Here is a 24,269-nt window from a genome sequence, read left to right as displayed (position 1 = left end):
CACAGACTTTTCTGCCTGGGCTGGATTCAAACTGTGACCCTCAGATCTCAGCCTCCTGAGTAGTTGTAGTGAGACACCACGGTGACCCGAGAAGAGTCAGGAGATGGGAGGCATAGCTTCATCTGAGCTGGTCAAGGCCTAAATAGAATAAGGGTTGGAGACAGGGTCACAGGAAAGTCGAGAGTGTCTCCAGTTCAAGGCCCAGGACTGACAGATTCAGAAACCTATCATCTCAGTTCCTGCCTCCAGAAATTCTCATCACCTGGGAGGAAAGACTACTTTCCTCCACCATGAAGATTAAGATGGCACTGGTTAAACCCAATTCCTATCTACTACATAACCAAGATGGCGCTAGCAAGACCCAACTTCCCCATCTCAAGAAAAGTAGAAATTGGTTTTCCGATGGAGAAGTCTGGCAATTTTCTTTCTTTTAATTAGATTGTGGTACTTAGTGTGGAAAGTTAGGGTTCGGTGATTTCTTCCTCTGTGTTTCCTGCTGATCTGCTTCCTGATTTATTACAGCTGTGATACAGAATCTAAGTGCTTCCTGCTTCTAAGACTATAACATTATGGCAGCAGAAAAGAAACTATGCCTCTTCAGGATGCTCGCCTTCTTTCCCGTGGGAGTGCTTTTTACCAGGATCATGACGGCAAGCGAAACCAGCAGAATGCCATAAACTTTCTCCTCCACAAAGGCAGACTATTGATCAGTGTTCTCCTAAAATAATTCTGGACAGGGCCTCACACTTGCTCTGTTAGTGCTGTAAGCCACACTTGCTTTTAGCTAGTAATTCTGAAAATGGAGTCTCATGAATACTTTTGCCCCAGCTGGTTTCAAACATCAGTCCTCCATAACTCAGACTCCTGAGTAGCAGCAATAATAAGTATTCGCTTGGAAAGAAACAAAATATAATAACCATAGACATTCATTTGGATATCTTAGAAAACAGAACTATTTTCTAACATTTACCGGAGTTGGAAAAATTACAAGAATAAATAATTCTTTTTTTTTTTCTTTATTTAAGCCAGTACCAGGGCTTAAACTCCGGGTACTGGCTCTTCCTTGGCTGATTGACATAAGGCTGGTGCTCTACCCCTACCTTTGTTCTGGCTTGTTACTGGTTAATTAAAGATAAGAGTCTCATACATTTTTCTACCTGGACTGGCTTTGAACCATGATCCTCAAATCTCAGCCTCCTGAGTAGCTAGTATTACAGGGCATGAAGTTCCAGTGCCCAGCAAAAGAAGTAATTACTATTTTGACAGAATTACTTTCCCTTGTTGTCTTTATATTCTTATGGGTTTGTTGTATTCAGTGGCAAAGTTTAATTTACACTACTAGATCATGAAACTCTGTGTTCATGTAGCTTCAAAAAATGATATTAGCATCCAAGTGTGCTGTTCATTATGGAATACTAATTACTGTCTTTGAACATGCCAAATGTTTACAAAATCATCCAAGACTGAAACATGGCCTCCCAGTTCTGTAGATTTAATGACGGCAATTCAACAGCAGCTGGAGAATGGATAGTTCAAATCTCATGACTTCTATACAAAAATGAGACTAGCTTAGCATTTCAACAGATGTGGCAAGTGCCAATGCAAATTTTGTTTTTCGACTAGAGATGACTCGAAAAGAAATGAAAAAAATTCCCTGGAAGCAGGCACTAATGGCTCACATCTGTAATTATAGCAACTCAGGGGTCTGAGAGCTGAGGATCACAGTGCAAAGACAGCTCAGACTCTTAATCTCAAATAACTACCAAAGAGCCAAAGTAGAGCTAAAGTTCAGCTGGAAGCCTCTAGTGAAAATGGCAAGCTTGAGTACAAGGACTTGAGTTCAAGATTGACTACTGGCAAAACAATAATGAGAAAAGACAATGAAGGATGTATTTGAATCTTCAATTTTTTTTTTTTGCCAGTCCTGGGCTTGAGCTCAGGGCCTGAGCACTGTCCTTGGACTTTCTCAAGGCTAAAACTCTACCACTTGAGCCTCAGCACCACTTCCGGCTTTTTCTATATATGTGGTACCAAGGAATCAAACCCGAGTCTTCGTGCATGTAGGCAAGTACTTTAACCACTAGGCCAAACTCCCAGCCCTGAATCTTCAATTTTTGAAGCAACATCTCTTCAATTGAAAGACAATGACATGCATAAATATTTAGCCTGAGATCAATTAATTTACTTTTCTTATCCTATGTATATTTCCTAGCTATGTACAAAGTGTTTTTATACAGAGCAGAACATACTTTATGTGACAATTGCCATCAAATAGGAAATTATCTAGGAAATTTGGGAGGAAAGAGTAATATGAAAACTATCAATAATATATAAATATCCTATATATATCCCATATAAAATGTTTCTAATATTAAAAAAATAAAGTTATTCACTCATACCAAAGGAAAGATAAAAGCATATGGTGAGATATTTTGTCCTTCTTTTCACATCATAGAATTACATCTTGCAAGAGTGCTAGAGAAAGATTTCATTGAGTACAGAGATGTGAAATGTTTCTTGTAAAATTACTATTAGCAGCAGGCTCTGGGGACTCATGCTTATAATCCTAGATACTCAGGAGGCTAAGATATGAGGATCAAGGTTCAAAGCCAGGCCAGCACAAAAGTCGATGAGACTCTTATCTCCAATTAACCACCAGAAAACGGGAAGTGGTGCTGTGGGTCTAGGGGTAGAGTGATAGCCATGAGCTGAAGAGCTTAGGAAAAATGCCCAGACCCAGAGTTCAAGCCCCACAACTGATTCCTCCCCCCCAAAAAATATTACTATTAGTAAATCTAATTGATAAATTTTCCCAGTTAGATTCCTTTTGTTTTTCTCTCTCTCTTCTGTGTAAGTCCTGGAGGTGTGAACTCAGGACTTGGAGGTGTGAACTCAGGACCTGCGTGCTATCCCTGAACTTCTTTGCTCATGGCTAGCTCTCTGCCACTTCAGCCACAGAGCCATTTCCGGCTTTTCTAAGTAGTTTATTGAAGATAAGAAACTCACTGACTTTCCTGCATGAATTTTATTCAAATAGTGATCTTCAGATCTTAGCCTCCTTAAGTAGCTAGGATTACAGGCAATGCAATACACATTATACACACATACCTACACACATATGTATACATATAATTTTGTATGTATACATGTATACACATATATAAAATGAAACCAAATTGAGATGTCATGGTAATTTTGTTGTGCCACTAAACAGTTTAATATTTTAAATTACATTAATGAATTTGTAATTATAAATATTTTCCCATTAGTTTATTTGCCTTTTAAATCAATTACATAAGCTTAGTTATACTTTCTATAGAAGAAATCTGAATAAAAATTTTTTTAATTATGCACACAGAATTTATTTCACGAAATCTAAACTTTGAAAGTTTATTTTCGCAAGTCAAATGAGAAAGTTCAGGTGTTTCTTTAAACATTTTTATTTCTAGTTGAGGTATTTTATTTTTACATATACCACTTTATCAAAAGCAAATTTATGTAAGATGCTGGTGTCTTATGCCTATATTCCTACTTACTCAGAGAGGCTGAGTTCTGAGTAAGGTGGTTCAAAGCCAGCCCATCCACCACTCCCCCCACCCCTGGCAAAAAAAAAAAAATCCAAGAGACTTATAGCTCCAATTGACAGGCAAATAACTGGAAATATAGCTGTGGCTCAAGTAGGAGAATGAAAAGGTTATTGGACAGTATCCAAGGCCTTTATTTCAAGCTCCAGGCCTGGTACAATAAACAAATAAACAAAAACCAACTATATTTACCTTCCAGCTTCTAAGGAGATGTAATTGACAAAACTGTGTATTTTTACATGTAACCTCTTAGTTAATGCAGGGCCACTTGGTATTATAACCTAGTTCATATGAGTATTTGTAGTTAGAGAATGCTGAGAAAAAAATTAGAAATGGACACAAAACTAGGAAAACTTGTTATGATTCACAAGATGATAATCCCTTACACGCAAGAGAATGGATGTTGACTTTCTATTTATATCATTAGCAAGAACGCTGTATGTATTTAAGTCATGTCAAAAAAAAACCCCAAAATGGTGTTAAGCTAATTAATACATCCACCACCTGACAAGGTTATGCCTCCTGATAAAAACTGAGAACTACTAACCCCTTTCAGCAAAGTTCAACATGTTGTGAAATACCATTTTTGTCACTGGGCTCTACAGGTGATCTCTGGAAGCCTTTCATCCTATGTAGCAGAAACATTGAACACTATTATTATTATTTTATTACTATTATTATTGTTGTTGTTGTTATTATTATATTGCTATTTTTACCTCTGAGTTGGGGCACAAAGGAGTAGCCAGTTAACAACGTAGTAAATAAATGCAATGCATCTAGATCAATGTCAGTCTGTCCATCTCCATCATTCCCTTCCATCTCTCCCATCTTACCTCTTCCCTCAATTTTCTTTATCTCATAGGACGTGCATTGGATTTTATGGCTGTATTTCTTTCCCTTCCTCTCATCATTCCTTTAGCTCTAGCCTCTTGATCCACTGTTGAGGATCTCCCCTTCTGATGTTTCTGGGGGGGGCCTGTGAGCTCACCTTTCTCAGGAATTACATCACTTTGACATTCAACCTAAAGTATTTATTTATTTATTTATTTGTACGTTAGTTCTAGCTTCCACATGTGAGAGAAAACATATATCCTTTGATTCTCTGGGCTTGACATATTTTAATTAACATGATGTTTCTTTTGTCCAAGGCTAGTACTCTACCACATGAGCCGTAGCTCCATGTCTGGCTCTTTAACGTAGTTTAATGGAGAAAAGCATGTCACAGACTTCTCTGCCCAGGCTAGCTTCAAACGGTGATCCTCAGATCTCAGCCTCACTGGTATCTAGGATTACAGGTGAGAACCACTGGCAACTTCCATGATATACTTTTTTTTTTCAAGGTGATGAGAATGTTCTTTATATTGATCTTTATGATGGAATTTACCAAGCTAATCCAATTACATTCATATAACTGGTACTTTTTATCACATATAAATTATCAGTTAAATTTGAATGGCCCATTAAAAGCTACAGTGCTATTATAGGAAAAATAAGTGAACAGGAATCCATTTCATTAGCAAAGGAAGTGGACCCCCCAAAAATGATCTTACAAGTATTTTTTCTTTTCTAATAATCCATAATTTTCTTCTCCATATGTCTTCCAGCCCAAGTCCAGATTTTTGAGAACACCCTGAAGACAGTGAATCTTGTTAGAGCAGTAGATGAAACTGACAATAAACCCAAACCAAAAGCATCACTAAGACCTGTCTACACCTCTGACTGGCTTAAATGTGAATGTGAATCAAGCCAGAATGGATATCGACTTCAGGTGTGTTACATTTCTGGTTCTCACAAAGTTGCCACCAAAGCACTGTCTTGCTTTCTTCTCCTGTCTCTACAGAATCTTTGGTGACTTGGTTCCATTTTCCAGCAGGCTCTCTTTTGACAGTAGAAAGGAAGTAGCTTGGGACCAGGAGTGTGGCCCAGTGATAGAGTGCTTTCCTACCATGCAAGAAGCTCTGGGTTTGATTCCTCAGTACAACATACACAGAAACAGCTGGAAGTGATGATGTGGCTTAATTGGTAGAGTGCTAGCCTTGGGGAAGTTCAAAGACAGTGCTCAGGTCCTGAGTTCAAGTCCTAGGACTGGGAGAAAAAAAAGAAAAGGGGGCTAGGAGTTTGCCCTAGTGGTAGAGCACTTGCCTAGCATGCATGAAGACCCGGGTTTGATTCCTCCCTACCATATATGTAGAGAAGCTAGAAATGGTGCTGTGACCCAAGTGGTAGAGCTCCAGCCTTGAGGAAAGCCCAAGGGCAGTGCTAAGACCCTGAGATAAAGCCCAGGACTGGCAAAAGAAAAAGAAGAAGAAAGGAAGTAGCTTGCCCTTGTTGCCAATAGTTCCTGCATCGATTTTCATGGAATAAATAAGCCTGCCCACTCCAGGGCGGACGTAATGACTGTCGCTCTATTTCCCTCACCCCTGCCCAGCCCAGCCACCACTCTCCACACTTCCCCTTCCGTGAGTGACAGTTCTAGATTTCATGGATAAGTGAGATAACACATTATTTGTCTTTCTGTGTCTGGCTGATTTTCTTTAATATAATGGTATCTAGGTTCACCTATGTTGTCAATGGAAAAAAAGTCTCTTCTATTTTTTAAAAACTAAAGATCATTCGCTCTCCCTATTTATCTATGTATATGGTACAGAACCACCTTCTTCTCATTGTCCTCTTTCTTCTTCCTCTGTTCCTCCTCCTCCTTTTTTTCTTCCTCCTCTTCCTCCTCCTCCTCCTCTTTCTTCTTTTTCCTACTCTTCCTCTTCCTTTTCTTCCCCTTTCTCCTCCTCCTCCTTCCTCCTCCTCCTCTCCACCTTCTTTCAGCAGTAGTCAGGTTTGGATTTAGGATCTTGCACTCACCAGCAGATGCTCCACCACTTGACTCATGTTCCCAGCCCCATTTACTTTTTTTTCTTCTAGTAAGTCTTCTACTTATGTCTAAGCTAGTCTGGATTTAGATCCTCCTATTTACTTCAGCATAGCTGGGATGAGAAGCTCACCACCAAGCTTCTCTCAAGTAACTAGTATGACAAGCATGAACCACCACAATTGACTAATTTCAATTACACACACACACACACACACACACACACACACACACACAAACTTACATTTCCTTACTAATTGATCCATCAATGAACAAATCAATTGATTATATATCTTAGCTAATATCTTCTTCTTATTATTATTATTATTATTAATATTATTATTATTATCTCTTGTGGAGTTTGAACTCTGGGCCTGGGCACTGTCCCTGAGCTCTTCAGCTTAAGACCAGCACACTACCACCTGAGCCACAGTGTCACTTCCAGGTTTCTGGTCTCAAAGACCAGAGTCTCACAGACTTTCGCATTCAGACTGGCTTTGAAGCGCAATGCTCATATTTCAGCCTCTTGAGTAGCTAGGATTACAGGTGTGAGCCAACAGCACTCAGCTTGGTTATTTCATTCACTATAAATATTAGTACAGAAATTCTTCTGCATACTGATCTTACTTCGACAAGATGTATATCCGGAAGTAAGACTGCTTTATTAGCATTATATTTGTTATTTATTTGCTTTTGACACAGAGCCTCCCTATATAACCCAGGCAGGTGGTCAATTTTCAATCAGCCCGCTGAAAGCTCTGCAATACTGGGATTATAGGCATGTCAGTTTTCTGCCAGTAATCTTATGGAGGGGAATTTCTGTTATGCGATGTCTCTGTTTTCTTTTGCTCTTTTCAGAATTCTCCAAAATCCTGGGCAGAAATATATGTGAAATAAAAAATAATATATATGTATGTATGATAAATATAGTATATATCATATACATATCAAATACATATGATGGAACATAGTGTATATAATATATAATCACATATGCATATATCATTACATATAATCATATGTGACTCATGGGAGTGAAGTTGACAGCCAAGATTAATCAACTTCAAATCAAAGTATAGCTGATTAATCTTGATTGTCAAATTTCACTCTCATTTGAATGCACACAATTATTTATTTATATTATGGATGATTGTAATGATTAACCTCTGTTATCTACTTTACTTTTATCTACTTTTTATCTAAAAGTTGGTTTAAAAGAATGGTAAAGCTGGCCGGGAGTTTGGCCTAGTGGTTAAAGTGCTTGCCTAGCATGCATGAAGACCCGGGTTCGATTCCTCGGTACCACATCCATAGAAAAAAGCCAGAAATGGTGCTGAGGCTCAAGTGGTAGAGCTCTACCCTTGAGAAAATCCAAGGACAGTGCTCAGGCCCTGAGCTCAAGCCCAGGACTGGCAAAAAAAAAAAAAAAAAGAATGGTAAAGCTTCCTTGTGGGTGGGCCTGTGGGGGTACTTCAAGAGAAGCCAGATGGATGCAGAGGGCACTCTTCCAACCACCAAGGGCTCTGATGGAACCACGAAGAGGGAGCCAGGGGGAGCTCACTGCACACGTGCTCAGTCGTTCTTGCCTTCGGGTTTCCAGGGCTGGCCCACCCTGTTTCCTGTGGACACCAGACAGGATGGATCAGTCTTTCTGGGACCTGGCCCCAGTGGCTCTCTGGAGAGCTGTGAGGCCTTGAGCCTTGGGCTAGAATTGCCTCCTAGGCCTCTCTCTTTCTCTGAGAAGCTGCCATTTCCCCTGGTTCTTCAGTTTGCAGATGGCTGTTTTGGGACCATTCTGTCTCTGATTGTGTGAGCCAATCTAATTAATCCCTCTCATAATTATGTATATTATATTAGCTCTGTTCCTCTGGAGAATCCTGACCAATATAGATTTAGGTACCAGGAGGGTCTAGCGAACAATCATTTTAGGGATGAATATCCTTTACTGGCTTCTGGTACTGATTCTCTAATTTGATCAAAGCTAAAATTACCAAGGACTCTTCTTCTAATAACATAGCACTGATATTCATTGTATGAACAGAATATAGATATAGATATATATCCAACATGGATTGGACACTTGTAAGGAGCAAATAATGTAGTTTACTGTACATAAGATGTTTCCAAACAGTTTTGGAAAATTAAGGAACAGAATGATCTGGCTGGCTGTCCCTAGCACTCCTGGACAATGTAATAAAGAAGAGAATGAGCTCTGAGATCCCAATTCCCAGCACCAGATGTACATAAATAACCTAAAAGCTACTAAGTGTGCCTTAAGGAAGAACTTTCTCTCTTGTAGCCATGAGAACGAAATCACTGCCCACCACAGCCGAGGCGCATTGTGTAGTTGACTGAACTGCAGTGCAAACTCAACCCTCATATTCACGGATAGTTAAGGATACATGTTTGGGTGGTAAATCAACAAGCTATCCTGTTTAATCTCGGTTGTTGTTGACTTGGTTGAATTAACCGTACCTAGAAAATCAGTAAGTTACATTTCTAGGTGAGTCTGTGAAAGCTTCCAAGAGAAGAAAGGAGGGAGGGACAGAGTGAGGGGGGTAGTGAACAGAGTGAGAAACTTTGAAGGTGGGTCTACCATGAATAGACCTAAAGTGGGGGCTGGGTGGAACAAAAACTCTGGGAGGAAAAGGGACAAGTATGGGTACACAGGTGTGTGCCTTTGTTTCAATTGTTGCTTCTTCTTTTTTTTTTTTGTAATTGTTTTATTCTTTGTGTCATCCTGACATGAGATTTCACATTCTTCAGTTTTGTGTGGGTAGGTGTACTGGTCTTGGGGCTGGACTTGAGGGCCTGAGTGCTGTCTCTGAGCTTTTTCACTCAAGGCTAGGCCATTCTACCATACTGAGCCATAGCTCTATTCAACAGCTTTCTGGTAGTTAATTGGAGATAAGTGTCTCAGAGGCTTTCCTGCCCAGGCTGGCTTTGAACCTTGACCCTCAGATCTCAGCTTCTTAAGTTGTTAGACACAGCCCCCAGCTAGGCTCTTCAGGGTCACAGGCACATGCAGCGTGACTCTCCATTGGGCTTTCCCACCCTGGCCTCCCAGTTGGTTACAACCTTGGGCATCTAGCAAATTTCTTGTTTCTCCCTGTTGCAGAGGCCAACATAGAGTTATCCAGTGTCTGATCATCTAAGTCAATCTAATAAATTCTCTCATATAATTTTATATTATATAATACAGATAATATATAATGCATTTATAATGTATATCCCATCCTATACAATGGGTATTGTAAATCAGATATATAACATATCTTGTATGTATATGCAGTAATCATTACATAAGTGTGATGTATCACACATCACAGTGTATCCTGCTTATAATGGGATATACTATATAATGTATAACATATAACATTGCCTATTGCCTACTGCATATCATATAATATTATATAACATACAACAAATAATATATGATATATTGGATTTTTTTCTTTAGGAGAATCCAAATGCAGTCATGAACTTTTTTATTTTTACTTTTTTAACAAATGATGAAGTTAGGTTGCTTAGCAATTTCACAAATTTATTATTCCTTTGAAGGCTGTTTTCAAGTGTTTGAAGTCTATTTGAATTACTCAGTGAAGATCAAGGGAGACATATTTCTTGCCCACATATAGTTTAACAGCTAATGAAAGACAACAAAATTGTTTCTAAATTATGCTAAGTGGTGATAAAGAAGCTATGCCCCATCCTACAAAGGCAACTCAGATGATGCTAGGTCGACACAAAATTATATAATCATGATTCACACTTTAAGAGTACATGTTAACCATGATCTTGTGTATTTATCCAAAACATATGCTGACAATGTAAATATTTACCTGCTATAGTTAATTTATATTATCCGCACTTTACAATAGAGAAAGCTGGTATTGATTGATGTTTCTATGGCATAGCCAATAGTACCAACTGCAACATTGGAACAAGTTAAAAGTTGAAGTGTATATTCTTCATGCTAGTACTGGGTGCTGCCCCTTAGCTTTTTCACTAACAAGAAGAACAAAGGAAATGACTAAAAGATGCAAACTTTTGGAAGGGCTGTATTTTGGAAGCCTGTGGGAGCAGGCTGCTTTTGTGTAGACAGAAGCTGAGAGGTTGTGAAGGGAGCCAATTTCAGAAGTCCCTTTGACCCTGAGAGTAGAGGATGAGGTGAGCAGGCTGGGTGAGGAAGATGAAGGGTATCCTGAGATTGGCAATCGGCCATTCTCTTTGAACTTGAAAAGAACTCTCCCTCTACTTTGTATGATGTTCATCAGGGAAACAGTGGATGGGTTCCTCTCAGATAAATGGAGGGTGGGAGCAAATGAAATTTTCCCCTCCACAGGAATTTTGACATGGAAGGCAAAAGCCTAAAGACTCAGGGAACACTACTTCATACTTAGATTTAGTGAAGTGCAGATAATCATTGTAGAATGGCCAAAGGCATCAAAGCTAATGGAAACAGACTGAAGGAAGAAATCCAGCAAGGCCTGTCTGTAGGTTCTTACTGGATGCGTGGGTGTAGAAGTACATTTCCTTAGGGAAGCAAAGATATTGAGAGATGATGTGGAAGAAAATCGAGACTGAGTTTTCTTCGGAGGCTGTGTATCTGTCACTTCACTTTGGGGCATGGTTAAGAAAATCATTTAATTATTTGATTAGCCATTATTATTTAATTAACCATACCCCAAAGAGGAGTAACTATTTAATTAATTTAATCATGGTCTTTTACATATCCTTGGTGGTTTTTTTTTTTTTTACAAATTCAATCATCTTAATAGCTGTCATTTCCACATTGTCTGTTCTTTTTCTTTTCTTATTTTGCCAGAATTTTTTATGCTTTTCTCCTACTACTTGTCCAGACCAGAACTAGAACTTGACATCTGCTGCTTTTGCTCATTGGCTGGCACTCTACCACCTGAACCATGCCTCCAACCCCTCCCCTTTTGCTTTTGATTGGCTCAAGCAAATTGAATCCTAGGAAGCAGTTTGCCATTTTATTTCTCTTACAAGCTCCACAGATGACAGAAAATTACTGATTGATTTTTATGAAGAATGACCACTAGCCATTATTTTAGAGAAATAATTCTTATGTGGAGAACTGGTCATATGGTATAATCAGTTTGGTGGATGAGGGGAAGCTATCCTTGGATTTGGCAGATAAATAACTAATATTTGATAGAAAAAGGGGATACTTATGACCTTCATTTGTGTGTGCCTATTATGGGCTTGAACTCAGCTCACTGGGCTTTTTTGGTCAACCCTGGAGCTCTACCACTTGATCCATACCTACATTCCTAACTTTTTACTGGTTAATTGGAGATAGGAGTCACTATGACTTTTATACCGGGGCTGGCTTCAAGTCTTATCCTTCAAATCTCATCCTTCTAAGAAGCCAGGATTACAGACATGAGCCACCAACACCCGAATAATGGTCATTTTTAGGGAATTATTATTTGTGTACTACAAAAACTTCTGGAACTTTTGGAGGTACGCTTAGATGTAATGATGGTTATCTTTCCTTAAGAAGACACTAATTTCAACTGGGTGCCAGTGGCTCACACAGTCCTACTTACTCAGGAGATTGCAATCTGAAGATCAAGGTTTAAAGCCACCCTAGGCAAGAAAGTCCGGGAGACTTCTGTCTCCCCTGCCAAAAAAAAAAAAAATATATATATATATATATATATATATATATATATATATATATATATATATGCTAGAAGTAGAGCTATGACTGAAGTAGTTGAGTGCTAGCCTTGAACAAAAATGCTCAGGAACAGCATCCAGATCCTGAGTTTTTTTCTTTTTTTTTTTTTCAATCCTGGGCTTGAGCTCAGGGCCTGAGCACTGTCCTGGGACACTTTTTTGAACCTGGGTCTTCGTGCATGCTAGGCAAGCACTCTACCACTAGGCCAAACTCCCAGCCCAGACCCTGAGTTTTTTATTTCAAACTCCAGGACTAGTACAAAAAAAAGAAGAGATCTAATTTCATTCAAAAAATTTTTATCTTGACAATGATAATTATTTTTACACAGTACTACATTGGCTGTCTTAGCCAGTGAAGCAAAGAAAGGAAAATACCAGAAAGTATACAATTTGGAAAATACTTTATGGATACAATTAATTTTTTTTATACTTCTGAAAATAGCTTTAGGAAAGGAAGTTAAAAGATTATTTCTTCAATCTCTGAAAACAACTGGATAATTCCTTATTGATTTTCGGTAGTCTTTGAAAAGACGTGTATATACTGAAAAACAGAAAGTATTACACATACAGTGGTTTCAACAGTAGGTTGAATGGAAGAAAATATAAGTATGTTAAAATTTAGCTCAATTATAATCAGGCAAAAACAAATTCAGATTTCATTACAGGTTATCTAAGATTATTGCATTCTTTCATTTCTGTGTTGTTTTTAAAGAAATCGCCAATGGAACAGAGAAAAGGACTGTAAAATACTGATTTGACGGTGCTTGTCCTTCAATTGTTTTGATATTTTTCTACAAAACTGGCAGAAACAAAATGAAAACGTTCTCCTTCTAATGAGTTGAATTCAACTGTCAGAATGGAAATGCAAAGGTTTTTCACCTTTTAAGAGGAAAAGGGGCCATGAGAGAATCTAGCATTATATACAGGTGTGTGTGTGTGTGTGTGTGTGTGTGTGTGTGTGTGTGTGTGTGCAGCTATCTATAGCTGTATGTGTCCATACAGTATGGTATATGTATGTGTCCATAAAGATTTGTATATATTTTTGTGTATATATGGATATAAATATAAATGCATGTCTCGATACAAAATTTTATTAGAGATCAAAAATGCTAACAGCTAGGCATTGGTGGCACATATCTATAATTTTAGCTACTCTGTCTCCTATACAGATCAGAGGCTCCCAGTTTGAAGCCTACCAGGTTAAGAAAATCTGTGAAACTTTTATCTCTGTTTAACTAGTAAAGATTGGAAAATAAAGCTGTGGCTCAAGCGGTAAAGCAATAGCCTTGAGCAACAAAATTTCAGGGACATTGTACAGGGTGAGTTCAAGCACCAAGATCAGAGAAAGAGAAAGAAAAGAAGGAAGGAAGGAAGGAAGAAAGGAAGGAAGGGAGGGAGGGCGGAGGGAGGGAGGGAGGGAAGAAAGAAAGAAGGCCTGTCCTGTTCCTGGACAATCTCAGTAAATCTCTTTCTTAGTGATTTTCTCTTTCCTGGGGCTTGAACTCAGTGCCTGAGCACTGTCTTTGGGCTTTTTCCTCAAGGCTAGCACTCTAACACCTGAGCCACAGCATCATTTCTGGCTTTTTCTATGTATGTGGTACCGAGGAATCAAACCTGGGTCTTTGTGCATGTTAGGCAAGCACTCTACCACTAGACCAAACTCCCAGCCCTTTTCTATATTATTATTCCTTTAAATTTTGGATGGCTTTAAAAAACAGGGTAGCTTTAATGTTGCTGCTGTTGTTTCAGATTATTGTGAGTTCAGAGTCTTTTTAAAAGACCTGAAATTTAAATAGTGATCAGATTTATAAATCAATGACTTAAAAACTTAGAAATCATACTAATAATCTTAACTCCAAGGGAAAAGACTCAGAGGCAAATATTTCTTACAATATTCACCTTGTTATCTGATATATTTTATATGTGCTTAATGGGTTATTTGAAATTGAATAGGGAAGGGGGGAAATCAAGATAAGTGGGGGGAGGGGGGGAGGGAAATGGGGACCATGTCATGAGAAAGGGTATCAATGTTTGTGAAGTTATGCATCTTTTATCTGGTGAATATAATGTACCCTTCTATTAATCACAATAAAAAAATAAAAAATAAAATTTAAAAAAGGGTCAGGAGTTTGGCCTAGTGGTAGAGTGCTTGCCTAGCATGCATGAAGACCTGGGTTCAATTCCTCAGTACCATATACCTAGAAAAAAATCCAGAAGTGGTGCTGTGGCTCAAGTGGTAGAGCTTTAGCCTTGAGAAAAACCCAAGGACAGTGCTTAGGTCCTGGGTCTTTTTGATTTCCCCCCTTCCCTATCCAATTTCAAATAACCAATTAAGCACATATAAAATATATCAGATAACAAGGTGAAATATTGTAACAATATGATATAACCAAGGGATAGCAAAAGAGATAAGAGATAACATAGTACATTAAGGACAACAATCACTCATTATATGTCTTTTGTTTCTTTATCCTGGAGGTCCTTTCATTTGGCATCATTCTATAGGGCCTTATGTATCTAGATTTTGTTCAATTGTAAATCTCTGCTAGGAGAGCCCAAGGTTTCTACTGAATTTAACAAACGAGGGAGACTCTTGGGCCTATGTTCCTTTGAGTCTGGCTTACTTCACTTAATATGATTTTTTTCTAAGTCTTTCCATTTCCTAACAGCAGCATAGAATTCCATTGTGTACAAATACCACATCTTGTTGATACACTCATCAACTGAGGGACATCTGGGTTGGTTCCATATCTTTCTATGGTAAATAGTGCTGCAATGAACATCATTGTGCTAGTGGATTTAATATGTCCTTGTTTCTGGACGATTGGGTAAATGCCAAGTAGTGGAATTGCTGGGTCATAGGGGAGTTCTATGTTTAGTCTTTTGAGGAACTGCCATACTGCTTTCCCTAGTGGTTGAACAAGTTTGCACTCCTGCCAACAGTGTAGTAGTGATCCCTCCTGGCCACATCCCCTCCAGCATCGTTGTTATTAGTTTTCTTGATCCTGGCCATTCTAACTGGAGTGAGGTGGAATCTTAGAGTTGTTTTGATTTGCATTTCTTTTATGACCAGAGATGTTGAGCATTTCTTCATTTAAAATTTTTAAAAATTAAAAAAAAATTGCCAGTACTGACATTTGAATTCAGGGCCTTTGGACACTTTTTGCTCAAGGTTAGCACTCTATCACTTGAGCCACAGCACCATTTTCAGCTTTTTCTGTGTGTGTGGTACTGAGGAACTGAACCCAGGACTTTGTGCATACTAAAAAAGCACTCTACCACTAGGCCACACTCCTGGCCCGCTTTCTCATTTTTTTCCACACAGATAATTATAGATGTTTCAAAGCCCATTATGTATGTTTGACAAGATTTTTCTCTTAACTACCAACACATACATTTTTAATCAGTTTTTTAAATCTAAAGAGAAATAAACATGGCATATTTGGGGTATATTTTATTGCCTTTTAAGGCCTATGTTCTTATTTTATGGTCCAGTGAGCCCATTAATTAAAATTCCCTTATAAAGCCCCCTCCTCTTGACTGTAGAAAGCAGTGCATCTGAATTACTCAGAACTGAGCATCTTGCTGTGGAATATTTATTGCCTGTCCATCTAATTCAATAGGGAAAAATGATTCCTCTCTATCTAAGCCTTCATTTAAGCAATTTGCATTAGGAAAAAAGCTAGTATTGAAATTCTGACTGGGACTGGTTCCTCTGTCTTCCAATGGTCTCTTTGTAATAATCATTACCTCTGAATGTTGTATCTGGTGTTGACTAGGTAGTTATTTAAATGAAATCAATTGCAGCTTTACTGAGAGAGAACTCTTATGAAATAGGCACCAAAAGTTTGTAATCTTTTGGAAATTTAGCAATTATGATATAATATAGAAATCTTCTTGTAAGAAGCACAAATGTTACTTAAGATACCCCAAAATTTCATTTCCTTGCCGAGTGCCACCTGGCTGGTGGTTCTTGCCTGTCATCCTAGCTACTCAGGAGGCTGAGACTGGAGGATCACTGTTTGAAGCCATCCTAAGCAGGAAAATCCTAAGACTCTGATTGTCAATTAACCAACACAAAGTTGGAAGTGGAGGTGGGGCTCAAGTGATAGAATGCTAGCCTTGATTGGAAAACCTGAGGGAGAACACTTAAGATCTGAGTTCAAATCCCAGTGTACTCTGTCTGTCTGTCTCTGTCTCTGTCTGTCTGCCTGTCTGTCTCTCTCTCTCTCTCTCTCTCTCTCTCTCTCTCTCTCTCTCTCTCTCTCTCTCTCTCTCTCTCTCTGTCTCTCTCTCTCTCTCTCTCTCTCTCTCTCTCTCTCTCAATCTTGATAGGAAGGAGAGAACACTTCCACTGTGAGATGTTTTAAAATGGGAAGCCATTAGAAGTGGGAGGGTCTTAGAGCATAAAGAACCCTCATGCCCTTTACCTGTGGCAGCACATTGCCATTGCCAGGACAGGGCCTCACCTAGAGGACCTCCAGTGACCCATAAGCTGCCCTGATGCAACACGGTATTCCCAACACACACCAAGGCCCAGGAGATGCCTGCCTTTGGTGGGGCTTATCTAGCATGAGCTCTGTTAATCTCTTTCTCCAGTAAATCTGTTCTGTTTGACTTCTCTTTCTGTATCTGTGGATTCTTCTTCCAATACCCTCGAGATGATGAAGGCAGTCCAGGGAAGCCATTTTCCAGGGTCCCCACCTGCCCTTCATCCTCTCCACTTGCTGCTTCCATGTCTAACCCAAGGCTGGAGTTCTAGTTCCTCTGTAAAGTCATCACAGCACAGGCCACCTTTGCTCCTCATCCTTTTCCTTCAACTCCAACAACACTGAATTTTCCTGGCTACAGTATTTAGGTAGCAAATCATGTTTGTTTTGCTATATGTCTGCTGGTTTTTGTTTTTTGTTGGTGTTCTCAACAAGATCTGCTATTTCTTGTATTACATTTCCTATTGAGAATCTGATAAAAATTCTTTCATTTCTCCCAGTGGGAAAGGAGTGGTAAGAATTCACTTATACAAACATTTAGGAGCCCTGAAATCCATGGACTAAGAAAGATGGAGGATTTGAAATAGATATATACATATATTTTTAAGTGTCAGTACTGGGACTTGAACTTGGGGGCTAAGTGCGTTTTTGTTGTTCAAGGCTAGCACAATGCCGTTTGAACCACACCTCTACCTTCTGCTTTTTGGTGGTTAGTTAGAGGTAAGAGTCTCATGGGCTTTCCTGGCAGGGTAGACTTCAAACCTCCACCTGCTGAACTTTTTTAGCCTCCTAAGGAGCTAAGATTACATGGGGGTGAGCCATCCGTGCCTTGCAGAATATAATATTCTACAAGGCTGTGGGATTTATTGGAAGAGATGAATTTGTTCAATGTGTACTATATGCATTGTGGAAATATGGTGAAACCTCTTTACATTACAAATGTATGCCAAGTCAAAAAAAAATAAAAGGCATTTATGACTAGCTGATCCATTCAAAGCCTTATTTAAAACATTTGATAATATTGAAGAAATTTATTCTGAGGATTGTCTTTGAACGGGAGTGTCTACTTATCATAAGGAAGGCGACCAGTGTTCCTTATTATGACATTAATCTCAACTTCTTTAACCCCTTAATTTTCCAATTCATTCATTTAGCATAATTATCTTGAATATTCACTACACTCCTAGGTATTCTGTTAAATACAATTACTATAAAGTGAATGCCAGAATAATAAAAGGGTCTCAATCCTGAGGAAATTCCAGCAAAAAGGCAGATGAAAAAAAAAAAGTAAAATCGAGCCCGTAGCCTATGGCTCATGACTGTAAAAACTAGCTTGGAGGCTGAGATCTGAGGATCACTGTTGGAAGCCAATCCAGGCAGGAAAGACTATGAGACTCTTATTCCCAACTAACTACCAAAAAAAGCCAGAAGTGGAGCTGTGGCTCAAGTGATAGAGAACAAGCACAAAAGTTAAAAGGATAGTGTCCAGGTCCTGAGTTCAACCCTAGTACCAGCACACACACACACACACACACACACACACACACACACACACACACATATCAAAAAGTGAAGGCCAATTTTAATTGTAAGAGATGCAAGAAAGAGGTGCAGGAGGAAGAGAAGAAGGATGAAGAGGAGGAGGAGAAAGTTAACAAAGAATAAAATTTTTAGGGACTATCACAATAAAGCAATTCAAAATTTCTAACAAATAGAATTTGAAAATCATTTTCAGAAGGCAGACATTTAGAAAGAAGTAGTGCTCATGTGGTTTTATTTACCCTCTGATTTGTTGTTTAATTTAGCAAGTATCCCAGAAGTATCTCTGGCTTGAATCTAATTATTTTGAGAATGTTATCATTTCCAGGGAAATAATTTCATTTCTTTGTTCACTAACCAACTAATGAAGCTTTGTGTATCCATATTATAAAAAGGAAAGTGTGGCAAATTGATTTCTGTCAGAGTCAAGGTTCTTTGGCTATGAGACATAAATCATCTTTCACTAACTTAAAAGAAAAATGCAGTAACTAAGACATAAAAATAAGAAGAGCATTTATTAAAATAGCCCAGCCAAGATTTACCTCATTAAAAGAAAAAGGCACTTCAAGGTGAGCTCTGTGACTAGTAAAGTTATTATGATGGAAGGGATGACATTGATTAAGAAATATAAACTGGGGACCGGGAGTTTGGCCTAGTGGTTAAAGTGCTTGCCTAGCATGCATGAAGACCCGGGTTCGATTCCTCGGTACCACATAGAAAAAAGCCAGAAGTGGTGCTGAGGCTCAAGTGGTAGAGCTCTAGCCTTGAGAAAGTCCAAGGACAGTGCTCAGGCCCTGAGCTCAAGCCCCAGGACTGGCAAAAAAAAAAAAAAAAGAAATATAAACTGATACATGGAATTGAAACTCCTTTGTATAACTCAATGATAATTTTAAAAAATAAAAATAAATGAAGTCCAGACAGGAGGTTATAGCTATAAGCTTTGGGCAGGAGAGGAAGTAAAAGTTCAGATGATCAGGAAGAGGAAGAAAAAGCAGGGAGGTGACTGGAAATGGGAAAAGTTAATTGAGGGAAGGAAGAAAAAACAGCTAGAAGAGGTCTTTTGCCCATATAGGTGAATCTAGTCAATAAATGTATGAAACTTTGTAGAAGAAAACTGAGCCTGCAGCTCAGTCCATTTGCAATTCTGTGCATGTATTTTCAAGCGAAAAAATTTAAGTCCTATCATCAATGTATTCACAATTAACTGACTAAAATGGAAGCTACTCACCGTGGTGAACATTTCCCTGAAAGAAGCCAAATCATGAAAGCAAAGCAAAGGACAAGTCCTTCAGTAAGCTCTGATTTTTATAATCACTTGATAGCTACAGAAAATCACAATACATGTAAATACACACCAAGTCATTGGGTTTTCCTTCCCCCCCAACCAAAGTACTGTTTCACTATCTTCTTTTTAGTCGAAGGCTTGCTGTCTTTCAGATACATTTTATTTATGCATTTTATCATCTTTAGTATTTGTATAAAAGGAATTTCAGCTCAACATATGAACCTGTGAGGGGTCATCACCCCTCCCATCATTCTCTCCATCTCTCGTAGCCCACTCCTTCCCTCACTTACCTGCTTCCATTTTCATATGTGTATGACTGCACCTACCCTTCCTCTCTATATTCATCTCCCCCTCTCCGTCTTCTCCACATCACTATATACGTTTCTGGAGAAAAAAAAAACACTTTCTAGCCTTATTGACAAGATGCATAAACAGACACAAAGAATCTGGAACATTCTCCCTAAGGTCAGACACAAACATACAATGTTTTATGAAAGTAAAGTTTAAAGAACACAATCCTAGAACTGTTCCTAATGTTTTGTGTCAAAAGAGAATAGAAGTCAGGTGCTGGTGGCTAAGGCCTGTAATCCTAGCTACTCAGGAGGCTGGAATCTGAGGATCATGGTTCAAGACCAGCCTGGACAGGAAAGCTCTTGAGATTCTTTTTATTTTTTTTATTTTTTTTATTGTAATTATTAAAAGGGTTACATGATGTTTGCCAGATAGAAGGTGCATTAATTCACATACATTGATACCCTTTCACATGTCTTGGTACCCATTTCCCTCCCACACCCCCCACCCGTCTTGGTTTTCCCCCCTTCCCTATCAAATTTCAAATATCCAAATACAAATAAATTCAATATATCAGATAACAAAGTGAGATACTATACCAATATGAGATAACCAAGGGACAGCAAAGGAGATGAGAGACAACATAGTACATTAAGGACAACAATCATTCACTATATGGCTTTTGTTTCAATATCCTGGAGGTCCTTTCAATTAGCTTCACATTATATGGCCTTACGTATCAAGATTTTACTCTATTGCAAATCTCTGCTAGTAGAGCCCAAGGTTTCTACTGATTATGACGAATGAGGGAAACCACTGCTCTTGAGATTCTTATCTCCTATGAACCACCAAAAGAGCTGAGAGTGGGTCTGTGGTTCAACTGTTAGAGTGCTAGCATTGAGCAAAGAAAGCTCAGGGACAGTGCCCAGGCCCCAAGTTCAAGTCTCATGACTCTCTCTCTCTCTCTCTCTCTCTCTCTCTCTCTCTCTCTCTCTCTCTCTCTCTCTCTCTCTCATATGTTCACAAACACTCAGAGGATAGCAATTCTACTGATTGTTTTCAGAACATACAGACCAGTTAGTCTATAAAATATTTCATATTTTCTGGTGACAACAAAATATGGGATTAACATCAAACAGCTTCAATGTTTTAGGTACTAATAAGAATTATTGTCCATATGCTTAAAACATACATACAGATTTCTTAGTTTATCTTCTAGGATGTTTACAGAAATTAAATTCATTACACACTTATTATGTAGAACCACAAGCTACTGATGAACAGTCATGCAACTGAATTAGAAAGAAAGAAAGAAAGAAAGAAAGAAAGAAAGAAAGAAAGAAAGAAAAAAGGAAGGAAGAAAGAAAAAAAGAAAGGAAGAAAGAAAAAAGAAAGAAAGAAAGAAAGAAAGAAAGAAAGAAAGAAAGAAAGAAAGAAAGAAAGAGAAGATAAACACATTGATTGGAAACCATACACTTGGATCAGGTCTTTGTCTTTATGGCCTCCAAAAATAAGTTCATGGTGCAGAGGGAGAAGTAAATAAGCATAGGTAGAATAAAAATTATTTGTATTTACAAGTACATTCATTGCTAAACCATTTTAGCTCTTATTGATTTGGAAAATAAATTATGCTTTATAAAAAGGAAGTTTTTAGCTGGTGTAAGTAACTTATGTCTTCAGTCCCAGCTATTTGAGAAGCTAAAAATAAAAGGGTTGTGGTTCAGGGCCAGCTGGCAAGCACAGACTATGACTCATTCTCAACCCATAGCTCTGTCTAGAGCCATACGCCTGTCACCACAAGTTACATGGGAGGCTGAGATTGGGAGAATTACTGTCCTAAGCCAGATCAGGTAGAACACTTAGCAAGAATCCATCTCCACAGTGGGAAGCAGAACACAGTAGTGCATTCCTAAAGTCCCTAAAACAACTGAAAGCCTAAAGTAGGCAGATCTCAAGTTAGGGGAATGGTAGGCCAGATGGGACACTCTGTCTAAAATATAACCAGCAGAAAACAGATTTTGCTGGTCATGGGAAATAAGAGTTTCATGGACTTTCCTGCTGATGCTGGCTTGGAACTGCAGTCCTCAGCTCAAAGCCTCCTCCATAGCTACAATTACAGACAGGCATGAGCCACACGTAGCCAGCTTTCTTCTTTCTTTACAACTGTTCTTGATACCTTTTCCTATTCCCTTCCCTTCCCTCCTCACCCTCCAGTCTCCTCTCTACTGCTATTATTTTAATATCTTGTTTCTTGCTAAGGTCAGTTCTGACATCTGTGATTCGAATGCAATGAATAATATTTTAGTATTTCTTTCCCCTCTGTTGCTGACCTTTCAAAAGTACTTCGTGCTTTTGGCTATTCTTCCTGTGAGGTAATTTTCACTAGACCTCGATGACAATCTTTTCACTTTTCACACCTCTCCCTTTCTATTTAGATCTATAGATAAATTCTTAGATTTATACCTGTAGTCTAGAATTTTCCCCCCATGAAAACATTTCTTTTGCCTACTTAAGTGCCTGCATAGGTACTTTTGACCTATCATTGAGTTACCAAAGTCTAATGAAATCTGGTTTTCTTCTTGAGAGAAATGGCCCCAGCACCCATCCAGGAACCAGTCTACTAATTAGCATACTAATGTCTTTAAGCTCAAGGAAATTCTTTAAACTCTTCTTCCCTCATTCCTTCAGTCCAGGTAGGTCACAGAAACTAGAATTCATCTTTCCCAAAGCAAGATCGTTCAGTCCAGGATGGTATGACTTTAAGACTTTAATGGTTAGCTTTGTTTCACCTCTCTCTGAGGAGCTGATTCTGAAGAATTCTTTGACCCTTGTGCTGAGCCCTTCATTCCAGAAGGGTCCCCTCTATGCTATCCACAACTCAGTATATACGCCATAAACATTAAGCTATGCTTTTTTTGTCTACTCAAGCTCCAGTGGGCTGTTGATTCTTCATTGAATGTAAGCTTAAAGACTGATTTACAGCTCGGTACCAGTGGCTCACACCTGTAATCCTAGCTACTCAAGAGGGGAAGATCTGAGGATGAGAAGTTCAAAGTCAGCCCAGATAGAAAATTTTATAAGACCCTTATCTCCAATTAATCACACACACACACACACACACACACACACACACACACACACACACACACAACTGGAAGTGAAGCTAGGACTCAAGTGGTAGAGCAGAGTGCTAGTCTTGAGTAAAACAAAAACAGAAACAAAAAAAACCCAACAGGTCAGGCTCCCTGAGTTCAAGCCACAGGACTAGTACAAAAACAATTTTTTCTCTCCCTGGAGTCCTGGGGTCTCCATTCCTGAAGGCTGCCATGTGGTGTCAAATTGTATTAAATAGACATACCTGTGTTCTGTGTGACTGTATTCTTTTTTAGCCTGGAGCCTTCCCTCCTCTGCAGCATGTGGCTGGTCTAGACTCAGTGATTTGTTTCCAGATATAGGCTGTTTCCTAGAACAGCAGGAAGCCAGACCAAACAAGACATCATCGTAATATGTCTCTTTGTAAACAAATAAGTCATGGCCTCTGCGTGAGGATACAACATCAACTGTCCTCAGAAGCACAACACAAGGACCATGCATCTTCACCAACTGCAGTGCTGAGTTTCTTGCAGTCCCTTCTTCCGAGAAGGACTGTTGAGATACACCATCATAAGGGACATTCTCCCCTCCCTTCCTCTCCTTCCATCATTCTAATCCCCTTCCCTCCCTTCTCTTCTCCTCTATCTTCCCCTCATCTCCCCTTCCTTCCTCTTCTCTCCTCCTCTCTCCTCTCCTCCCCTTTCCTCCTGTTTTCTCTCTTCTTCCCTTTCTACCCCTTCTCTCCAATCTTTTCTCCTCTTTGTCCTTCTTCTCCTCTCTTCTCCCCTCCTCTCTCTTCCTTTTTTCCTTCTTCTCCTTCCTTCTCCTGTCTCCTCTCCTGTTCTCTCCTCCCCTTTCCTCCTACCCTCTTTTCTCATCATTTCCTCTCCGCCATCCATGTCTCCTCCCATCTCTTCCCCTCACCCCTATCCTCTGCTGCTCTCCTAGACACTTCCAGAACTACTTACCCAAAGCCAATACCATGCCATGCCTGGTTCTCATATCCTCTTATTGAGATGTCCCCGTTTGCCCTATTGTGTGTGTTTGCCTTTGCTATAATGAGTAATAAATTCAATTTGTCTTTTATCAAGTAATTTGCCAGAATCATGTACTTTCTCTTCATAAACCTGCTCCACTAAAACTAAATAAATGCATAATTATGTAGACAAGTACTTTTTGTTGTCCTGTCATCTTTTATTAGCTTATACAGGTTTCATAATGGCGTTTCCACACATTTGGATAATGTATTCTGGTCATATTTCCTGTCTCTTACTGTTCTTTGTCTGTCCATTCTCTTTCCATGTCTCCTTACATACCCCTAACACTGTCCCTTTTACTTTCATGTCCATTTACACACCCCACCTCCCCCACCATTTTCCTCTGATGGGTGTTTGGCTTATTTTGCATCAGGTGTT

General features: G+C 39.0%; 2 long non-coding RNA genes across 2 annotated transcripts in view; both read right to left on the bottom strand.

Annotated features, from left to right (window-relative positions):
* The window catches only part of LOC150066295 (uncharacterized), a 28,562-nt gene extending 8,750 nt beyond the window's left edge, over positions 1-19,812 (bottom strand). Inside the window, exons 1-2 of the long non-coding RNA XR_016532912.1 lie at positions 19,761-19,812; positions 19,414-19,507 (exon numbers count right to left, since the gene is read on the bottom strand). This is a non-coding gene — a long non-coding RNA (uncharacterized LOC150066295). The remainder of the gene's footprint in view (positions 1-19,413; positions 19,508-19,760) is intronic.
* The window catches only part of LOC150066294 (uncharacterized), a 41,425-nt gene continuing 36,956 nt past the window's right edge, over positions 19,801-24,269 (bottom strand). Inside the window, exon 3 of the long non-coding RNA XR_016532913.1 lies at positions 19,801-19,854. This is a non-coding gene — a long non-coding RNA (uncharacterized LOC150066294). The remainder of the gene's footprint in view (positions 19,855-24,269) is intronic.

The sequence above is a fragment of the Megascapheus bottae genome, chromosome 2 (assembly GCF_031878675.1).
Source record: "Megascapheus bottae isolate mThoBot1 chromosome 2, mThoBot2.hap1, whole genome shotgun sequence".
Lineage (NCBI taxonomy): Eukaryota > Metazoa > Chordata > Mammalia > Rodentia > Geomyidae > Megascapheus > Megascapheus bottae.
This window is presented reverse-complemented; position numbering and strand designations above follow the sequence as displayed.